General features: G+C 33.9%; 1 protein-coding gene across 2 annotated transcripts in view; it reads right to left on the reverse strand.

The window, feature by feature from the left end:
* LOC129254028 (rho family-interacting cell polarization regulator 2-like) overlaps positions 1-7,418 on the reverse strand; it is a 33,878-nt gene extending 26,460 nt beyond the window's left edge. Inside the window, exon 1 of one of the 2 annotated variants that reach the window (XM_064095099.1) lies at positions 7,156-7,418. The gene's annotated coding sequence lies outside the window, so the exon portion shown is untranslated. The remainder of the gene's footprint in view (positions 1-7,155) is intronic. The other variant, XM_064095098.1, reaches the window with a different exon arrangement.
* Positions 7,419-8,173: the final 755 nt, after the last annotated feature.

Genomic DNA, 8,173 nt, shown 5'->3' on the forward strand with positions numbered 1-8,173 from the left:
GATATAAAGCTACCATCATGATGTATTTTGGTTTGGATGGCTTAAAGGTCAAGTTCACCCTAAAAAAAGTTTGTTTTAAAATACTTGGAAAAATAATTTTAAAAAGGGTGAAAGTTTGAGGAAAATCCCTTAAAGATAAAAAAGTTATCAGAATTTTAAGTTTTGGATTTGAAACATAAATGAGCAGCCCCATATGTTATGTAATAAAAATACATAAATTTCATTTTTGAATGGTTCATGATGACTTATTTCTTATTTTCATTTTAGGCGCAGGTTTGAAATAATTTGTTAATTGATATACTGAAGGTACAATAAAAAACATTTTCAATTTTGTGAGAAAATGACATTTCATTGATTTTTTTACTATACAATATGTACATGTAGGAGAGCTGCTCGCATATACTGTATGATGTCACAAATCAAATAATGAAAATTCTAATAACTTTTTTATTCTTTGATGGATTTTCCTCAAACCTTTGCCAATATTTATCATTATCTATTCTGCTATTTTTTACAATGAACTTTTTGTCTGGGTGAATTTCCCCTTTAACAAACTTGACCGGGAAGCCTGTTTATGTTTTTAACTGTTGCACAGTAGGCCTACATGATCACTGATGTATTATCCATCTACTGTATGTTGATGATGAGAACCTAATCATATTAAACTCTCAAATTCCTAGACTATACAAAACAACAAATATATTCTATCCTCAAATATTTTACTGTAGCATCATCCACAACCAAATTACATCTGTAACATAATCATTTGAAATTGCATTCCGCTTTTATTCAGATCAGGTAGTTCCCGACCATTGGGCGAAGATGAAACTTACAAGTGTACCATGTACGTTGTATGTCTGTGTTCATTTATAAATGGGTGTGAGGCTGTAGATCAAACCTAATCAAAACTGTAGATTTTTCATGAATTTTTACTTTTTTCAGAATGGCCCTAAAATAAGATCTTCATCTTGACAAGTTGTAAGCGATTGCATCCTTGGAGATTAATGAAACATTCATAAATTAATAGTCCTGAGCATTGAAGTCGAGAACCATGTAACAACACGAGTACCGTGCATTTAATGCACATGTATTATACATAATTTTTTTGTAATAACAAATGCAAATATGTCTGAATATTAGAATACAGGTGCAAAACAAGAAACCAAAATCCGTCAGCCGTATCAATATCAATATTTTTAGTCAGGTTACAAGCATGATTGGTTTTCATGCTTCTTTAATTAAATCAACCAAGTTGGAAAAAAAATTCTCATTGGGAATAGAAATACCATTCAGTTGTATCATTTCACCACCATTGAGAAATCATTTCATGGCCTTTGACTTTTTTCCATGATATATTTTGATGAATCATCAAGAGATACAAAATGGTGTATTTTGTATTTGATCACATATTTATTTATCAAAATACATGTACAAGAATAGTATATGATTACACTACAATACAAAAAAGAGCCAATCGCATCACCATTTCACAATAAACATGATCACAGCATTTGGTACTTTAGCAGAAGTTATCCCACTTCTAATCATAGGAAGCATACGATGCTTTAGGATCATAAGTCTCATTAAAAGTAGTGAAATTTACTCGTTCAGTTTTTTTTTTTTTTTGGGGGGGATTATTAGTATATGGTATACATTATTATATATGGTATACAATTCATGTATGTACAATTGATGGAAGTGAAATAAATAAATTTGAATTTGAATTTAGTGAGATTGTTTGTAGTCCACTTATAGCATCTATGTTCCATATGACACTGTTCTCATTACACTTTCTAAAACTACATGTAGTTTACTGGAAACTGGTTCAAGAAACCAGTTTGGAAGATCGCTTTGCTAGCGTTCCCATTGGAAACCGCAGTGTAGACATTCTACACACAGTGTGTGGAGTAGCGCGCTCTAAATGTGCGAAGATCGCTTCCCCAAGAACGGTTGTGTCCTCACTTACGCTAAAACCTATACGCATCCTGTAAGATACCCGACTAAAAATTATCATGTAAAGTGTAAATATGATGAACAATTTGATACCTTTCAGGTATTGCAATCATTCTTTCATTTTCACCACCTTTCTATACCGATAAATGATAATCGCAAGCTGAAAATAAAGCTGTAAAGCAGACTGACCCTATCGCTAGGCATTAAAGAAGGGCACATCAAACATGGTCATGTTTACCAAGCATACCATCTCAATGTTTGATTAGATCTGAGTGACCAACCTCCATTCAATGTCCAGATCAGGGATCTTCCTTACTGTTGAGTGAAATGAAGATGTTTCGCCATGAACTTAAAGGGTAAGATCACCCAAGTTGATTTGTATAAGTACAGGATGATGGAAGAAACATCAAAGAATGTTTGACAAAAATCCATCAAAGAACTTCTCAGTTATGATTTTTTTTTCAATTTTTCAGTTTGTGATGTCACATGTGAACAGCTGTCCCATTTGTCAAAGAAAATGACATTTTTGGAATCGCAAATAAATGTCTATAATTCTTTTAATAGATCTTTGCCATCATTTTTCTACCCTAAATTAAACCAAGATGCTGTCTGGGTGATCTTTCCCTTGGCTTTGGAAGCTAATTCTGAAGAAAAAAAAAAGACACTCAGATAAAAAGCCAGAGTCATGTAGTTTCATTACTTATCAAATTCAGTGTAATTTCTGTTTACTAACACATCCAAATATAAAGTTGAAAAATATGAAACTTTTCATGCCACTTATTCGAAATCGACTTCTTTATGCTAAAGCATATGCCAGTTAGTGGTGACAGCGATGATATATTTGGGCATTTCAATGTGAGAAAGACAATCACATCACAACTTATACTAGAAACAATCAAATAGATAGTCCTGAATATGAAAATCCTTGAATTGATAAAAGCTTAAATACAAACACAACTTCTGCCATGATAGTCCATGCTGATCATAGTATGCATGTTTCTGTGAAAATTGCATAACTGGACATTATCATGAATGTATTAGTAGTTCAGGTGATAGAACAGCCTTGTCCCAAACAGGAGTCAGACAATCTCAAAAACAATTGTAACAGATTTTCATTGCCAATTTGGCATTGCCAACAAACTTGCAAGAATGATAGGGATGATTTCTCTCCAGAAAAAATGAAAATTTTAGATCTTGAATGTGGTTAACTTTCTTATTTTTTCCCCAACTCCAGCAATCTATTCTTTTTTTGTTGTTCGGGGTATCAAGCTTGAAAATTATTTTCTTCAAGACTGCATTGCTTCATGATTGATTATCTTTTTCTCGAATTACATTCATGTTTGCCAATTGGAGACATAACAGATGCATTCCATTCAATATAGAGCAGAATATGATATTGATTATATCTTCAGTTTAAAAAAAATAGCACATTGTTTAAGCCTGTCACTCAACTACAAGTTGATTAAACTTTTTTGTAATTGTTTAAACTTTTTAAACAACTTGTATGAAAAGTTTAAACAGTTGTTTAAAAAGCTTAAACAATTGTTTTAAAAGTTTTTTAAAAAGTTGTTGGAGTGACTGGCTTAAACAACATGCTTACAATTTTAAACAGCTTTTTTCCAGTGTAGGGCTTCATGAACTCATTCAAGATTTTTAATGAAAGATACTTGGTAGGCTACTCCTATAAGTACAAATCCTTACATTAATATGGGGATTTAATGAGGAAGAAGTTTCCTTCCCCAATTGGCTACTTATTCTATTGAAAAACAATGAGTAAAAATAAGAGTTTCAAGTATATTTCAAAGGTAAAAATCAAAAGATTCCCTCAAGTCTCAATGCATAATCAATGAAGTGGTTAGGAAAGCTTCCTTTTCAATTCTTGACAGAAGTCAGTTTAAGAAAATCATAAACATTCATGATCTAATGTGTTTTTATGAAAAGGAACAGAAGAGAAACAGTTGGTTTGCATCAAACGGAAGTTCCCTTTTCAAAGTGGCAAATCAAATAATCAATATTGATTTATAGAGCTAGCAAGCATGACTCACGGTTTGTTATTCAAAGTCATTATCCCATGACAGACTTCATACTCTATTGAGGCATTTGATATTGTGCTTGGTAATACAGAAAAAAATGTATGTTTATCTATAGCTCAATGGAAAATATATGTTTATTACAATAAACAGGACTACTTATAGAAAAACCTGAGAAGAAATTGTGAGAGGTCATGTAGGGTATCAGCAGGTGTATAAAAGTTAACAAGCAAAGTAAAAGAAAAGAAATAAATCTCAGCTATAAAGAAAAGACCTATATGTATGTATAATTTTGAAAATGGGGAGGGGGGAGGTGGCACACATACCACAGGAGACTAATATACAGTATGTGTATACAAGTTTGGGTAAAAAACATGTTCTGTATCTGAGATAGCTCCATCCCTGGATCTGTATACATGTATATTTTTTTGGGGGGAGTATATTTTTGAAACAGTATCATTTATTGAAGGGGGGGTGGGGCTGTTATGCATGATATCAGGTGAATGTCTGAAACAAGTTGAACTATTAATGGGATAGGATCTTGACTTGAGTCTTCAGTAACTACAATGACTGGGTATTAAATTTCAGGGTGGAGAAGGGGAAAGGGTAAAATAGATGTAGACGGACAGGTGCATTCGACCAGGTTGAGAGACACTGCAGAGTGCGAATAGAATTTTATGGGGGAAGGGTGGGCTGTTACTGAGGTGAAAAGTAAAAGGTGGTAATATTGATCTTATTAAATAGGATTGATCTTGATTTCTGGAACAAGGGGGGGGGGTCTTTATTTGATCTAATCAAGTTTCGTTAAAACTTTATCAACTGTCATCAAAACTAATAGGATTGATATCAATTCCAGGATGGGGTGGGCCTGTGGAGTATTGATTTGATATAATTAAGCGTTGTTACAATTTTTTAAATTCATTTATTATAATCTACACAAATGGAATGAATGTCAAATCCAGGATGGGGGTGGGGAGGGGGTCTTAATGAGATGGTGATAGATTGAGGGGTGTAGGTGACACACTGAACTAATAAAGCTGTCAGCGTGGTAGCCAGGTTTCCTGTCTCCCCTTACAGTCCAGCCCTGATGAGAGTTCTTTACATGCCTTGTAATATACCCTGACCAACGTACACCGTTCTATGGTGTCTTGCGATATCATTCCACCCATGTCCGCTACATGTAGAGCTGGGAGACTATTACTTCAGACCCATGCCTGTTGACCATGCAGATGCCATAATCCACTTCAACACTTCTAAGGGTTTATGTATTGAAGAAGGTCTGATCTAAGAAAATAATAAGAGTTTGCATCTATTTGAGAGGGGGGGTCGCTAAACTGTGATTATGTACTTCATGGATTTCCCTTTGTAATTATGAAACCTGAATATATGTATGGCCTACGTCACAGAATTGATACACACCTCTTCAGAAGTCCACAGGATTATACAGTTACAAGGAACAGCAGAAAGATGATCATCCAGTGAATGATGTCACTTTGTAAATATGGCACAAGGACTTTTAAACAAGAAAATTGTAACAAATCAATTTGTAGGAAACTATCCTGAAAAATTCATAGAAAGAGTCCACTCATGGCAAAGCAATTAAGTACATTAGGCAACACTTGCACATAATGTGTGATGATATGTCACAAAATAATGTATACAAAACCAGCCATGCTAAAGAATTCCTTTTCAGATATTAGCAGAGAGATAAACATCCAAAGTATCAGTATCAGGACACATGCTGTGATGCTACCAGCACCTAAATTACAACTGATTTATTATTGTATGCTTATTAGATGTCTTTTTTTATAAAAACTGGCTATATATTCATTATTGACTTATACAAGTAGACCGATCTATGAACTTATCACTTGGTATAATTTACTTAAAGGTTACGGCACCAGACACAGAAGGGTTGCAGAACCCTAGCCTTGAATGCACATTTGATATCGATATCTCAAGCTGTAGTATTATATCAATATCACCTTGCCCTTGCTAGTAACTTTGACCTAAAATAAGTCAATATTGAGAAAGGCCTACTACTGGTATGCTTCCCTGTGCTATGGCTTGTAAACAACCGAGTACAGTAAAACACAAAAACAAAAGGATTTCCACACGCATTAAATAATTCCCCTTTGTAAATCATGAGAATTTTCTCTTAAGAGTGAATTATGTTCAACATTTCATACTTAGTTCTTTTCTTTTTCCATCGTGTCGTATTCAGCTGTAATGTTATATGCATTTATATCAAAAGTATGATATCAAAGGCATATTGTAAACGAATCTATATAGTCCCTTCCTCTTTTTGTTGGTTTAATTGGCAACTATTCCACTAATGAGGAATGATGAATTCTTAAAAATACCATTCTATGGTCCTTATTAGTATGATTCATCCTGTGGTCAATGCCACTGGTGTAATATTGCAAGTTTATTATGCAAGCAGATCTCCCACTTACTTTGAATTATAATATTGGTTTAAAAAAGGAAGAATCAATTAAAATTGATGGTCAATTGATGAATGAATTTAAATCTTTGTAATAATAACCCCACTTTCTTTCCAAGCTAGGGGTGAAATTTAACAAATTGGAGTCTGAAACATACATGTATGCAGATACAGGAATGTGTGCTATAATAACATTGCTTTTTAATTTTAATCACATCTAATTTCTTATCTAATTTCTAATAATCCTCAACTTTCTTTCTTGCAAATGTAGGCCAAATATTTTACACTGTCATGCAAATCAAGAATCAAGATATCTATGAAGGCCTACCAATAATACGTAAATCGAAGTAATATTATTTTAAATACACATACAGATCTATGGTGTGCAACTGGGTAGGCCAGTGCATTGAATATAGCTTATGCTAATATAAGCCTTTGCGCATGTATTATTTTGAAAAAAAACAAGGTAAACAATAAATGACATCGTTGATGAAACATATTAGAATACAATATATAAACTTGCATCAATCACTGTGATGACAGCTAGTGACTTATATTATATTCATTAATATCTTGAAAGACATGTAGGCCCAATATGTATAAAAACAACCTGTAGCCCTAGGTCACTGCACTGGACACAGACATGCGTGCACTCTTATTCATAACACACTTTCACCACCATCATCATCATCATGACCATATAAACCTACAGACTGTGTTTTCACTTACTCTATTTCAGTACACCACTGCTTGATTAACATTACATTACGATAATTCCATTATATCCAGTATGGTCCTAGAGTCTGATGCTGGCCTGGTATGATGTGGTTCTCTCCCCCTGGCCCTATTCAGTTGTTATAAACGATGAATACTCGGTAACGAGGAGTACTATTAGTATTATTCGATCTCTAATCTATGTGTAGCCATGTAGAAATGTCCTACTGTTCCTTCCTCCCACTCTGATCAGTCCTATAGCACAGCCATCTATGCATACAACACGCTGAGCACTCTTGTGTGCGCTCAATACCACCAATACAAAGACTGGTCAACATTAGTCTACCCTTACAGACACTTTCTATTCTTTTCTTTCTACAGAAGATCCTGTTTACAATAGGACTGTTATAGTCTATGTATCAGACCTCTAAATCCTTATATACACTTCATTTTATTGAAAAGATCCCCAATCATATTAGGTCTGTGCAAGGGATGAATAAGTCTGAACCTAGACAGCACAGGAACACAAATGATAATGAAAAACCCGAATGTCGGCAAATGGTAAGGTTTTTCTTTTGGCTGGGCTTGGGGCGTTCACAGACTATGGTGAAAATCACTTTCAGATTTTTTAACCAAATGAATTTTTAATATATGAGAAATGATCCTCACACCTTCCTCTCCAGAAGTCCTTCTGAGTAATTTTGAGATAAGATATGGATCCCCTGTTTCATAAAACTTGTTATAATAATAAATTTGCAATAACAGTTTAAAGCTACTGAAATCAGGTGATTTGATTGGCTGATGGAAACTTGTTAAGAAAAAATTGTGCATTTGTTACTATAACAAGACTTGTAGATTTGACATTAACAATCTCTGATGTCCAATGAAAAATGTCACAATGCAAGACCATGGTTTCAATGATTTCTTGAAAAAAAAAGTTGTTTCAATGCAAATTTGGACTTGAACTTCTCAACAGTTCATTTGTAACAAGGCAAACTGCTCCCAGTGAGTGGCATCTGTAAATTATATTTCC

This window comes from Lytechinus pictus, chromosome 2 (genome assembly GCF_037042905.1).
Source record: "Lytechinus pictus isolate F3 Inbred chromosome 2, Lp3.0, whole genome shotgun sequence".
Lineage (NCBI taxonomy): Eukaryota > Metazoa > Echinodermata > Echinoidea > Temnopleuroida > Toxopneustidae > Lytechinus > Lytechinus pictus.